The 15,557-nt window shown below is 32.8% G+C and overlaps 1 protein-coding gene and 1 long non-coding RNA gene across 3 annotated transcripts in view; one reads left to right on the top strand and one right to left on the bottom strand.

The window, feature by feature from the left end:
- Positions 1-15,557, top strand: part of LOC143226849 (uncharacterized) — a 61,197-nt gene that overhangs the window by 25,230 nt on the left and 20,410 nt on the right. The window lies entirely within an intron of this gene.
- Positions 5,417-15,533, bottom strand: LOC143226850 (uncharacterized). 2 transcript variants are annotated; one of them, XR_013014781.1, is made up of 3 exons: positions 14,018-15,533; positions 12,601-12,697; positions 5,417-6,011 (listed from the first exon to the last, which is right to left on the bottom strand). It is a non-coding gene; the product is annotated as an uncharacterized LOC143226850 (long non-coding RNA). The 2 variants fall into 2 exon arrangements; XR_013014782.1 differs by having other exon boundaries at positions 14,073-15,533.

The raw sequence follows: 15,557 nt of genomic DNA, 5'->3' as shown, positions 1-15,557 counted from the left end.
AACGTGAATTTATGCATATTAAAATAACAAGTGTTAAAGAACCTCTATAAGGTACGTGATGTTCTCATTGTTTAAATTTTACATATTTCATTGTAGTTAATGTTGATGATAATAAATAGAAATAGTGGAGAAAATAACATGGATCTCTTACCCGTTAGACATTTGTTATTCATTTAGGAGATTATGAAAACGAAATGTGAAAACTGTAAGATAATAAACAGTATTTATTTCATTTGAAACACTACAAGAATAGAATTTTTTTTTCTGCAACTACAAACATTTAGGAGCTTTTTGTTGACTAGTTTTATTTTTGGCACGAAATACGCGAAAGCGACGTGAGATGCAAAGAAATCTGACAACCGGATCTAATCGGGAAAAAATGTGTTGAATCGAGTCATGACTCCTACAGAAGTACAGCAACATTGTATTTGTAAGACATATGTAATCCATTTAAATGTGTAAGTGGACATATAAATCAAATTGACACTGTATACAGCTCTACGCAAGCATACTAACACCCTTCACCTATATAAACACCAGTCATCTTTCTAAAATACATATGTCTGGTAAAATCATGTGTCTTTAAAACAATATTTATTGGTAACGTAAACTATCTATTAAAACGTTGTTCTTGGTAAAAAACAAACAGGGTTAGAATCTGTCAGGCAGATGTGGTATGTTGAAAAAACCTCAATAGCTAGATAAGACACATGAAAAAATGAACCAATGTCACAAAAAAAAAGCAGTTGATGAAACGGCAAAGAAAGACTAGTGTGACGTACTTCTAGTGAAGAGTCTGGAGTTACACGATTTGTCCCTATAGACCATAAGTTAATTGGCTTTGATTATTTCAACAAAAGAACAAGTACTAATAACAAAGTGGCCTTAATGGCCAGTTTTGATGTAATCTCCCTCTTCACAGAAGTCCCAACAACTGAAGCCAGCAAGATAACTTTAGAAATTTATATCCAAGACCCCAACCAATTGATACATATCCCCAGCAACCCTTGTACAATTCACTACCCCCCAAACTATGTTCAATACCAAAACTACCAACAAATAAATGGCCTAAGTATGAGGAATTCCGTGTCACCAGTTCTAGCCAACATTTTTATGACACAGATTGAATCTCAAGCGATAAATTTAGCTTTACACCCACTACTATACTGGTACAGGTATATTAATGATACAATTGCTGGATTCACATCTACAGAACACGCCAAGTTTTTTCAATCACATTAACTCAATACACCCCAACATTAAGTTCACATGAATAGGAAAAAAACTAACCAAATAGCATTTCGTAATCTCAAGATTACTAGAAGTGATGCACGGTTCAAAACAGAAAAATCACATATACTGGATTATACATTCCCTGGGACTCAGCACATGAAATAACATAAAAACTCAACATATTGAGAAATCAAATAAACACAGTCACAAAACTATACTCACCCGATAAAATTAACAATGAAATCAACAAAATAAAACAACATTTCATCATCATCAAGAAATCTCAAAAACCGTGGAAAAAATTATACGCACACACCTAGACCTACAACAAACTACAAAACCTTATATTGCTGTACCTGACATCAGCGAAAAAATAACCATTTGGAAAAACTTATAACAAAACCCAACATTCCAGTAAACACCAAATTTATTCAAAACTAAAGTCGATACTATATAAAAGCTACACTGACAAACACAACATCAACATAATTTATAAAATACAATGCAACAACTGCCATGACTTCCATATTGGAGAAACAAACAGAAAAATAGATTCAAAGAACAAAAAAAAAACAACTTCACATGTTTTTGAACACTGTAAATCAAATAAACACAGCATAGCCATAGAAAACTCCCAGATACTAAGTAGGGAAACAAATATAAACGCAAAATCAAAGAAGTCCTACTTACACAGCAAATTAAACCAATATAAAGGAAGACCTTTATACCTATACAAATTAATAACCTAACATTCACCCGCAACGCCCTACAATCTCGTATCCGTTTATACTCTCGTCCTTGAGGCGTGTCCGTCAACGGTAACATTCAAATTCTCTCTTTCTTAACCTGAAGATCCCCTAGCAAGGTTGAAACGTTGTTCAGTGCTTATCAATAAAAGTGTTAGTACTCATACCAGCCTTTCTGAGATACAAATGAACTGTTCACCAAGTTGTTTGATTTGTGATTAGTTGCTTATATGTGTAAATTATTTATTCTGCACGTAAACGACCTCCAGTTGGTGAACTGTATGATTCGCTCGTGATAGCATGACCCAAACTCAAAATAATTTTTATAGCATATATATAGTTGAACCCAACGACTAAGTCCACGAACTACCCACATCATAGTGAGTGACATTTCTTTACCAAATTTTCAAACTTCATTAAGCCTATAGCTCAGAGATAAATTGCAAACCACGATGATTGTTTCACATATTTATGCTTGCTTGACTCGATTTCTGTTTCGTGACTTCACAGGATGTTTTCATATTCATGTAAATAAATTGTATAAAGACTTTCTGATGTTAGTACGAGTTCAAGATATATACTATATATAAATAAGGGGAAACATTGCTGAACAAAGTAACCCAAGGATGGTGCGATACCTAAATCTGAATGCTGTGATATCATTGTGGCTTTTGTATGCACTTCCTTCAAAGGTTGGGAATTCTTCCTCTCTCTCTGTTTAATGAAATCTCACATACTTCACATGTTTATGTAAATATCATAAATTAGAAAGGAATAGATATCTCACTCTGAAAATTATTGTAAGCCGACTGATACAGATTGACTGTCTGTAGGGTAGAATATTTGGTGGAAAGTATACACTAACCGGTTAAATACTGAGAACATGCATTATTTTTTGTATCGCTATGTAAACTGAAAGAGCTATGTGACAAATTTACAACTATATATATTTATTTTAATACATACGTTTGTTTCAATTGATTATATATTTTTAGATATGCATGTAACTTATACTGTTAAATGTGTATTGCGAAATTCCGCCTATCCACTGCATTTGTAGAAGATTCTCGAATGCAAGAACTAACAATATAGCAGTACTGTTGAACCAGCTGAACGTTTTAGAAATTTGCCTAATACTTATAAAACGTAACCAACGCGAGGCGCCAAAAGATATTATATATTACTTGTTGGCTACAGTTGTTGTACTATAAACCTCAGAAGTTATAACCGTGATTAACGCTTATTAACCGAGAACTACTTACATCGACCAGGGATGTTTAGATATTTCGAGCATTACAAACTGTTTATCTTCAGTGAATTAACGTCGGACATTTGTATTTTTACAAAGACATTATTTAACTTCAGTTGGGAAAAAAATCGCGTGTGATCAGCGAAGAGCAAGCTAGCTCCCTGTTATGTGAATTGTATTTATATCAACTGATAATTCATCGTGAACCCTCGATAGAGTATTAAGCAAGTTTCGGATGAGATAAAAGACTCAATGCTGTTTGTAAGTTTGTAACTTTTATACAAATCAGTTTCTGTAATAACCATTATTACAAATTGTATTATTGTTTGTATATTGAAATATATTTGTATTAAGAAAGAAAAGTGTGTATAACAATCTAGTTGATATACATAATAAATTTTATACATCTATACAATTAATTAAATCTAAATTACAACTTAACTCAGTTTCAGGCTATTTGAAATCATAATATAATAAATTGAAAGCTCGTCCAAGATAAATTATGATACATAACACAGTATTGTTACACAAGGTGAATTTTTTAGAATCTTTCCTAAGGCTTATAAAACTTAGCCAATGCGACACGCCAAGAGACAGTATATATTACTAATTTGTTACAGTTGATATACTATAAACCTTGGAGGCTGTAGTTACGATTAACATCATAAAACTAAAGATATTTTACCAGGAACGTCTACAGATTTCGAACATTACAAATTGTTTAACTTCCGAGATTCACATCGGACGTTAATACTTTACGAATATATTATTTAACTTCAGCTGTGAAAAACTCGTGTGTGATGAGTGAAGAGCTAGCTCGGTCCCCTGCTAAGAGGTTGTATCGATATCAAGAAAGAAAATTTATCTATCAATCTTGTTGGCAAATATCATAAATTTGATTCAGGTCGATATTTAATTAACTTATGAATTTAAGTTACTAAGTAACTCAGTTTTAGTCTATTTTAATTCTTAACACATAACCACTATGTTTACTGAGTTCAGTGACATACAAGAACCTTAGTTAAAATGTGGTGAACGTTAAAATTCTGTAGAGCTCATTTTCAATATTAAACATACTGTAAGTAGATTGACAAGAGTAATATAATTTACTTTTATTATAATAAAATTATTCCGTGTGTTAAAACAAAAGTGTTATCTTCTTTAGCTAACATTAAATGTAAAAATACCTTTCCTAAACTTCCCCCTCCCTGTATATTTTTAAAACCAATCCAAGCCGTGGTTTTGAATATCAAACACGTCATACTTCTAAGTTAAAAGTCGGTTGAGGCGTGAATGATAATGACGTCACTATTTTCAGGCTGTTTTGTGTACTCCACAACAAGGGTGGGCAACTTATTTTTCATAGTGGCTACAACTGTGGCGAAGGAAAACAACGTTGGCCACACTACGCAAAAAATATTAATTGAAAGATGTTAGTTTAATCAAAATAATTACATTTCAACTAACCTTCAATGTGAAAATTGATGGGGGGGGGGGTTCATCATGTTTCGTGAAACTTAATATTTATACTCATTGAGTATCTCAGCTCTGCCTCTAAATTTATGTCAGTAAGCCGAGATCTTTATCTAGACTTGAGAAAATCTAGCGTGGAAAATGTTGCCTCACACACCCATGTGGATGCAAACATGGAAAATAATTTTGAAATTGCTATCTTTAAATTTGGAAGACTCATTTATCAGAATAGTGAGCCACATCTCTCTGACAGAACATTTTTGTTTACCTTTTATATGTTCTACACTTTGCAGGGTAAACATCTCGTCTTCAAATCCACACTTATACAAAGAAAAAAATGTAATTTCTTTACTGAAATTTCCTAAGTCAAGTTGAAATGGATCATGCATAAATTCAAATATCAATTTCAAATTTTTAAATCCGAAGAAACGTGATCCAAATTTTTGAGATAGATTTTTGATCCAGTTTACACAGAGATCATCTTTAGCTTCAGATAAATCAGTCCTTATTATTTTCTAAAAAACTATTCAACTTTGCAAAATGTGTCAAATCATTATTTTGTAACTGTTCCGCAAGGAGATTTAGCTTTAATTAAAATTCATAAATAGACTATGATTGCTCGCTTATTATTTTACCTTTTCCTTGAAGTTTCGTATTCAAATTATTCAAGTGAGCCATCATATCGCACAGAAAGTGCAAATCACACTGCCATCACAAAGTTTCAATCTCACCTTTTTCAAAAAGATGATCTTTTATTTGAAGAAATAAAGAAGTAAATCGTTCCAGGACTTTTCCTCTATTTAACCATCTCACATTTGTAAAATCAGTAAGATCATCAAAATTACAGTCACTGCTTTTCTTCAAAGACTCAACAAACTATCGATGGATGAGAGAGCTTCCACTTCTAATATAACTCACAATTTTTACAACAATGCCCATCAAATTTTTCAATTCATCACGTTTAGACATCTCAGTACATAAAGATTCTTGATACAAAATGCAATGGAAAGATGACAGTGTAAACTTCACATTATTTTCAATTAATGCTGCTTCAAAAGAAAAACAAATCCTAATTTCACCACAGCCATGGCGAGAGCACCATCTGTTGTACCAGAAACCAGTTTTTTTTTTAATTGAGATTGAATATTTTTGACATTTCAAGAAATTTTTCAAAGATGTTTTTCCACATGTTTGATCTCGTAATCCACAAAGGCCAAGCATTTCTTCCCTCACGTGAAGATCTGAAGTTACATATTGAACCCAAAATATCAACTGTGCAGTGTCACTAACATCTGTTGACTCGTCTAGTGCTAAAGAAAAATACAAATAGTCTTTTAGTTGTTCAAGCAACTGATTTTCTATGTCTTTCGCCAACTTAATTGCAAATTATTTATCTTTTGAAAAATATCATCTTTTATTTTTAAACCATAATTCTCCAACAGAATTTCAATGACCACAGTCAATATTTCTTTTACTAGTTCAGCATCAGAAAATGATTTATTTCTTTGACCTAGAATCCAAGCTACTTTACAGCTAGCTAACATAACTAGTTCTATCGATGATAAAAATGTTTTTAGGCCTTCCTTTTGTTCATGAACTTGTGCTTTGAGACCGCTAATTTCATTCATACGATTTTCCCTATCTACTGGAAATTTTTACATCAAATTCATTGTGAAAATTGTTAAAGTGTTACTTAGGGTTGTATACTTTATTATTCCTGAAAATTTTGTTACACAAAAAACACACTGGTTTATTACTTGCTTCAATCACTTCAAATTTTAACTTCCAACTTTCATTACATTCTTGTTTCATGTTTTTCCAGTCACGTGGCATTCTCTTTTCGGCAGTAATGACAGAATAAATTAAATTGTCTTTATTTTCTGAGTGTTCATATTATGGGATTAAAAATAAAATATATTTAAACACTTGAAATTGCACATTAAAATATGTTTGCAAGCACATGCAAAACAACGCACACTCGATAACAAACATCTAAACCAGATTGACGTTACAAAATGGGCGGAATGGTCAAGCGCGCGACATTAGTGATGACGTGATTCAGTGCAGTCACTGATGATCAAATTTGCGATAAAAAAAATAAATGTTGGAAAAAATTGATTCCTAAACTCGAGCTGGCTTTATGTCTCCAGTGACCATGGAGTTGCTCATCCCTGCTCTAGAAGAAAGTTTTACGTGTGATTCCTAACAAAATGAAGTTAAGTGTCCAGATTGTATGCATGCAATTTCCTAATAATGGTTTAGCATTGGATTGGTTTTGAAATTCGCGCAAAGCTACACGAGAGCTATCTGGGATAGCCGTCCCAAATTTAGCAGTGTAAAACTAGAGGGAAGGCAGCTAGTTATCACCAACCACCGCCAACTCTTTTACCAACGAATAGTGGGATTGATCGTAATATTATAACGCCTCCAAGGTTTAAAGGACGAACATGTTTGGTGTGACGGGGATTCGAATCCGCGACTCTCAGATTACAAGTCGGGAGCCCTAACCACCTGGTCATGCCGGGCCAAACATTATGAAGCCATATTATTGACTCTGACATACTTTTACTGTTTTCAAAGCACATAACGTATATGCATCCTAAATATTAGAAGAATCGAACTTGGGATGTTATTGGATACAAAATCATACCCAATTCCCTCCTTAATATCTGTGGTTCGGTCATTTCCATATGTGTTGAACGAAGTTTAAACTTTTTAAGCAACTATCTCCAAGGGTATGGGTAAACAAGGACTGAATATTTAATCAACAATAGTGAACCCACCAGAGCAACACCGTAAATAAATATCAAAGAAACGGAAATAACTCTTTAATCAACACTACTGAGTCCACTAAATACACTGTTCATGGACGTGGCTAAACCAAAACTTAATATTTAATCAACAACAGTGAACCCACCAGAGCAACACCGTAAATATATATCAAAGAACAAGAAATAACTCTTTAATCACAGTACTGAGTCCACTAAATACACTGTTCATAGACGTGGCTAAACCAAAACATTATTTAATCAACAACAGTGAACCCACCAGAGCAACACTGTAAATATATATCAAAGAACAAGAAATAACTCTTTAATCAACACTACTGAGTCCACTAAATACACTGTTCATAGACGTGGCTAAACCAAAACTTATTATTTAATCAACAACAGTGAACCTACCAGAGCAACACTGTAAATATATATCAAAGAACAAGAAATAACTCTTTAATCACAGTACTGCGTCCACTAAATACACTGTTCATAGACGTGGCTAAACCAAAACATTATTTAATCAACAACAGTGAACCCACCAGAGCAACACTGTAAATATATATCAAAGAACAAGAAATAACTCTTTAATCAACACTACTGAGTTCACTAAATACACTGTTCATAGACGTGGCTAAACCAAAACATTATTTAATCAACAACAGTGAACCCACCAGAGCAACACTGTAAATATATATCAAAGAACAAGAAATAACTCTTTAATCACAGTACTGAGTCCACTAAATACACTGTTCATAAACGTGGCTAAACCAAAACTTAATATTTAATCAACAACAGTGAACCCACCAGAGCAACACTGTAAATATATATCAAAGAACAAGGAATAACTCTTTAATCAACACTACTGAGTCCACTAAATACACTGTTCATAGACGTGGCTAAACCAAAACATTATTTAATCAACAACAGTGAACCCACCAGAGCAACACTGTAAATATATATCAAAGAACAAGAAATAACTCTTTAATCACAGTACTGAGTCCACTAAATACACTGTTCATAGACGTGGCTAAACCAAAACATTATTTAATCAACAACAGTGAACCCACCAGAGCAACACTGTAAATATATATCAAAGAACAAGAAATAACTCTTTAATCAACACTACTGAGTTCACTAAATACACTGTTCATAGACGTGGCTAAACCAAAACATTATTTAATCAACAACAGTGAACCCACCAGAGCAACACTGTAAATATATATCAAAGAACAAGAAATAACTCTTTAATCACAGTACTGAGTCCACTAAATACACTGTTCATAAACGTGGCTAAACCAAAACTTAATATTTAATCAACAACAGTGAACCCACCAGAGCAACACCGTAAATAAATATCAAAGAACAAGAAATAACTCTTTAATCAACAGTACTGAGTCCACTAAATACACTGTTCATAGACGTGGCTAAACTAAAACTTAATATTTAATCAACAATACTGATGACTTACCATTTATCTGTAGTAATAAATCTACCAAACAAACACTTTCACATAATACTAAAAGAAGTAGATCGACCGCTCATATATTATTCAGTAGCACAGAATGCGCCCAATATAACAGCACTAAATACATATCGGGATGTGTTTTTACACCTATAGACATATTAACATGTGATGCTAATATGCAAAATTGAAAGTAGTTTTCGAATAGACAGCAATCTGGTTTATATGTTAGTATCACCAATTGTAATATCACACTAATTGTTTTGCTTTATAGTAGACTTCCACTTAGAGTGAAAGAAAAGAGAAAAACATAGTTTAAACATTTATACAAATTCATTTTTGTGGTAATCGTGCATATATTGTGATGTTTTGTATGCTTTCATAGATAATAATGACTACAACGGAAAAGCAAGTCCCTATGCAATCAACGTTTGAACACAAGTTCCTATGATGACGACAAACCCACTTGAAGAAACAATGTATCTCAAGATGGCTGGTGTGGGTATTAAAGCTTTGATTAAAATAAAGTCCAGAACAACGTTTCGACCTTCTTATGTCATCTTCAGGTTAATTAAAACAAGCTACACTTCCAAATAATTAGTTTGCACCTAACGAACTTGTTAATTGACTTAAAAGGCTCTTTCTCTGGTTTAAGGTTGTATAAAGTGAGTCACATTTGTGGCTGAACAGAATGTAAATGTTGAAACTTGTATAGGTAACTTGGTGTACGTTTTGGACCACATTAGTGATATCCACTTAAAAAACATATGGATCACATCTCTTTTCACCTAAAGATGACAGAAGAAGGTCACAACGTTGTTCTGTACTTTAACACCTACACCAGCCGTCTTGAGGATACCCAAGTTTATATAGTCATGATTATTTTGTGTTAAAAAAAAAAATTAAAACTCACGTTTAAACATTTTTGCAACTAACCGTAGTCCAGATGAATGTAACAAAATCTAAACATAAATTATTTCTTTCGGAAAACTTAAACAATTTTCATTTTCTTACTCCAATTTTTGCAGCGTTGAGGGGAGAGACAGGAAATGATTTTAAATTCACCTGGTTGTGACTGTAATTAAAGTTACAATCATGATCCCTGTGTAACAAGACATTTTAATGTATGGTTATTCTACAAATATCACATTCAAACATCGAACTATCAGATTTTTCTTTCAGTAATGAGGCCAAAAAGATGTTTGGGTAACGTTCTAAAACACCGTGAAAACGGACAAATATAAACAGTCTTCTTAGTAGTACATGTCGACTGGATATCTTACAAAGCTACACGAGGTCTGCCTACGAAGCAGTTACTAATTTAACAATCTGTCACTAGAGGGATGGCAGCTAGACAACATCACCAACGTAAACTCTTGGGATACTATTTTAGTTACGAACAGTGAGGTTAACTGTAGGTCATAATGCCATGACGGATGAAGGGTCGAGCATATTCGTTCATGGAAATTTAAAATATTCCATGCTCCAAAATTCAGTGATGTGTGTTTTTTGATCGTTTCCATAGTATCCAATTCCCTACGTATATATACATACATTTAACATCTCGTTTGATCAGTAAACTGCCATGTATTATGGCATTTCATCTTAGTTATTGTTATTATAATTTTTCATCATCTTCTTCTCCAAAGTAATATTTACTGTTTCTAAAACAACAGGAATAATGAAGAGAAATGTATATTTATGAACATGTGTGGTTACATAAAGTTTAAAATCATAAACCTAAAACTCTACTGAAAATGATAAAGTGTACAAGTAAGGTATTCAATTTTAAATGTATCAGGTCATCCCATAAGTAATGTCCAAAATTTTAATACACAAGGTGTATCATCATTTCTGTCTTTGTAGAAAGCTTTAATGACTAAAATATTGCAGTAGGACACGTATAAAAATGTTCAGACAAATGGAAGAAACTATCCCAACTCCACGTTTTCAGATCATTTATTAAATAAACCCTTATGAAGATGGATGTGTCTGAGGAGCATATAAAGCTTTACGAAAAGCAATAGTACAGCAGAAACTACACGAAACATTCAAGGTGTGGAGTCTCTCAATGAAAGATAATGTTGAAGGTGGTTTCAGAAGTTCAGATTAGGTGACTGCAGCTTAAGTGGTGTGCTACATTCAGGTCATCCTGTTGAATTTACTGATGACTTGCTGCTGGCTGCACTTGATGAAGATTGTGCTGTAACAGTTGAAGAATTAGCACAGAAGTTTAATTCAACCCATTAACAGTTCATTGTCATCTTCAACAGCTTGAGAAGGTGTCAAAATTTAGAAAATGGGTTCCCCATGATTTGACAAAGCCAACCTTAGAACAAGAGTGAACATCTGCACTTATCTGCACTCTCATAAACACAACTCACCTTTTTTGGACAGGTTAGTGACTGAAGATTAAAAATGGATATATTATAAAAATGTTAAGCACCACAGACAATAGCTTAGTACAGGTAAACTAGCAAAGACACAGCCCAAAAAGGGCCTCCACCCTAGGGAAGTCTTTTTAACATTTGGTGGGGTATTGTTGGTGTGATCCACTTTGAGTTGCTGCCACTCAATGTAACAATTACATCAGACTTTTACTGTCAACAGTTGGAGCACTTAAATGTTGCACTGATAGAAATGAGACCTGCTTTGATCAATCGTAAATGTATGTTACACCAGGATAATGCATGGCCCCAAACAGCAAGGATCACATCTGCAAAGATTAAGGAGCTAGACTGGAAAAACTTCTATCCTCTTTATTCTCCAGACCTTGCCCCATCTGATTATCATCTATTCCAAAGTTTACAGAACTATCTTGATGGAAAAAGATACCAAACTACCCTCTCTACATTCTTTTCCACCAAAGCCCAATAATTTTACAGAAGTGGCATTCAAAAGCTTGTGAATCATTGGCAGGAAGTAATTAATAATAATGGAACATACATTTTTGATTAAATAACATTAAAATGTTTGAAGTTGTTTCTCTTTTTCTCCACCTAAAATTGGACATTACTTATGGGATGACCTGATATATGTTTATTCATGTCTTAATTCATTTGAATGAAAATTCTCCATATATACTTAAGTACAAATTTTAAAAGCATGGTTATTTTACAATTCATTATAGATTTAGTCATTCCCTGTCTTATAATTGGTATAAATATTGATATAAGCTACTTTATTCCAATATAAATTATTAGTATAAAAATCTTCACATATCTATGGGGTTTTAAAGTCTATTCTACTTGACTCCATAGTAATCTAAGTATGTGTGTTGTGATATTTAGTTGAACTAATTATTGATATTACAACATAACAATGTTTTGTGACAAAATGGGACCTACTGGTCCATTTCAACTTTTCTGCACTCTGTCATTCAAATACTTATCAAGCTTTCATTTAAAATAATTTAAACTTACTGCCTGTACAATATCAGAAACAAAGCCATTTCAAAGGCCAACAACCATGACAGAGAAATAAAACTGTCTTAATTCAAGATAACTCCAACCTTGCCACTTATGTTCCCCTAGTCCTACTATTCTCACTGTTAAATATGAAAATATGTTAATATCAATTCCCTTTACATTTTTAAACATTTTAGTCAGATTACCCATAACTCTTATTTTTTGTTAACCAAGAGAAAATTCAAGATATTTCAACCTCTTCTCATATGATAATCCTTCTCATCCAAGGCACCATACTGGTAACCCTTCTCTGCACCCTTTCCAGCAGTCTGATGTCTTTCCTAACCAGTGACCTGTACAATACAATTATAACCTCTTTAGAAATGTATTCAATATTTCTGTAGATACAGTCTAAAATCCTATTTCCCTACCACTACCAACATCACACTGTTTGTATGGCTTCAAAGACTGGCTGACTATTATATAACAATCCCTTTATTCCATGACACTGTTCCACTACCAACATCACACTGTTTGTATGGCTTCAGAGACGGGCTGACTATTATATAACAATCCCTTTCTTCCATGACACTGTTGAGGTTATGTCTATAATTCAAAGTATGGTAATTCTCATGCATTTATTATAATTAAAATCCATCTACTATTTACTTATCTAACTTAGTAAATGATCTAAATCAACAGTATTCTATTCACAGCCAGCAACAACCAATACCTTAATTAATATCACATGTAAAGTAATTTATTGACTACTCCTTCATCTGTGTCACTGATGTAAGTGAAAAAAGATTGAGCCCTGAGGTACACCACTTGCAACTTTAATACTTGTCAAATTCTTTCTTAAAATCCAGATACATCAAATCTATACCCATACCCTCATCCATATGAGTAGTAATTTTCAAAGAATGTAAAAGATTTCTAAAGCAAGATTTTCCCTTAGTGAAACCATGTTGACTATTGAATAAATTATAAACTTTGTTAAGTAATTTTACAAAGCATCTATCAGTTTCTGCAACTGATGTAAGACTAATGGGTCTATAATTATTGGAACAATTTTTATTACCTCACATGAAAAGAGGAGCAGCATTAACTACCTTTCAATTCTTCAGTTGCTGCTGACTATTCAACAAATGATAAAAAATAATAGAATTTGGCTCACGATATCCTATCTTTAACCTCTTTCAAAAACCTTGTGGATATATTATCTAGCCCAGAAGCCTTATCATGTTTTAAACTTCCCAATATTTTGTCTTAATCAATTGACGATTAATGCACTCATCTTGTTTGATTTTGTTTTCATTTATCAACTGCTCAAGATGTGGAATACTGCTTAAATCTTTGTTAATAATAACTGAAGAAAAAACAAAATTGAATAACCCAGTCATCTTATAATCATCAAACACTAGCCCTCCTTTATCATCCCTCAAGGACACCTATTCCTAATCTAACATTTTGTTTACCCTTGATGTATTTAAAGAACATCTTACTGTTAATTCTTATATTTTCAGCCAATATTTTCTCATACATTTTTTATGTTCTAATTCCCTGTTTGACCAACTTTCTTGATTTCCTATAATCTCTTAAGTCTCCTATCATATCAGTAAAGTAACATTTATAATGTTTTAATTTATCTCTTACACTCTTTGTGGACCAACCTGTTTTGTTTTTTACTTCCGGCTACTCTTTTCTTTCTATAAGGAATGTGTTTACCTTGAATATTAAGTTTGTCCACATTTGATCAGTGTCTCCAAATAACTCAGCAGTCCAATTCACAACAGATAATTCTTGTTGCATTTCTTCATGGTTTGCCTTTTTGGAAACTTGTAACCAAAATATTATTATTTCTGATCTACACATATATCAAAACATCAAATTTACTAGAGCTATGATCAGTTGCACCCAAAAGTTTCTCAACAGAAACTCAGTTGGTTTCATTATCCTTCTATATGTTTGATGTCATCAAATTAAAAAGTATGTAACTTGCACTTTATATACAAAACTACTACTTCCCTCTTTAATACTCTATTGCTATTAAATACCCTAAAAATCAGCAGTTTCTACATATATATATTTTACCCTATAGCCTTGTATTTTAATCTGCTGTCATCAAAATTATCTATATTTAACCATGTTTCAATTATTCCCATTACATCAAAATCTTCCATTCCTACTAATGCTCTAAAGTAATCTATTTTATTTCTTATACTCTTATCACTACAATAGTAACAATTCAGCCTATCCTTATAACTACCTCTACATTCATTTGATAAACATTTTTCTGCATCTCATTTATTTCTCCCTGGTCCTTACCACTGCCTAGTCCTAGTTTAAAACTTCCCTTACGAGTGTGTTAATAACTTTAATAAACAATTCAGCCCCTATCCTATTTAAATGTCAACCATCCATTCTGAAAACCTACATTCTTCCCACAAGTTCAATCAGTCAATCTTCTCATCCTTACATACTAGCCTAAGCCTACCATTTTGTCCTTGTTACCTACTTTATCCCCGCAGTTAATTGTGGGCAGCACACCTGACAAAATTAAGTTATGGTCTTCTTTTTTAAATGCCGTTAAAAGCACTTTGCTCTTATTAATTAGCTTATCTGACCAACCTTCCCTATCATGTACCACAAAGACTGCATCTCTGCTAGTCCCCTCTATTATATCTTCCACCTATGTCCCTAGATAGCATAATCTGATTATTTTCTCCTACAGATCCTACCTACATGTTTTGTAAAGGAATCATCTATAAGGTATAACTATAGCATCCTTTTCCGACTTTTATTTTTAATAACAGTGTACGTAGTTATTAATAAAATCTATTTAGATTGATTTATAACATATCTGTAAGTTATAATTGTATAAGCTAAATTTAGACAACAACCTAATGTCCAGACTGTATTTAATAAAACAATGTACCTATCCTGTCTTATAATTCACTAACAAGTTAAAATACCGTTCATTGTACCTAAGCCTATCTTAACAGAGTAGTAAAACTTACACAACTAAACTCTAACTTAAAACTTTTACTGTCTTATTTTAATTTACCAAATTTACGATATCTAGATACTTTGTGTTATTTAAAACTAATTACTACAAATTATAATATAAATTATTTAAAAAATTGTGAAATCTGAAAGGGCTTAAATTTTCAACGTTCTCCATTACCGGTTGCGCCCCCTACTACTACAGCA

Source organism: Tachypleus tridentatus, chromosome 9, assembly GCF_004210375.1.
Source record: "Tachypleus tridentatus isolate NWPU-2018 chromosome 9, ASM421037v1, whole genome shotgun sequence".
Classification (NCBI taxonomy): Eukaryota; Metazoa; Arthropoda; class Merostomata; order Xiphosura; family Limulidae; genus Tachypleus; species Tachypleus tridentatus.
This window is presented reverse-complemented; position numbering and strand designations above follow the sequence as displayed.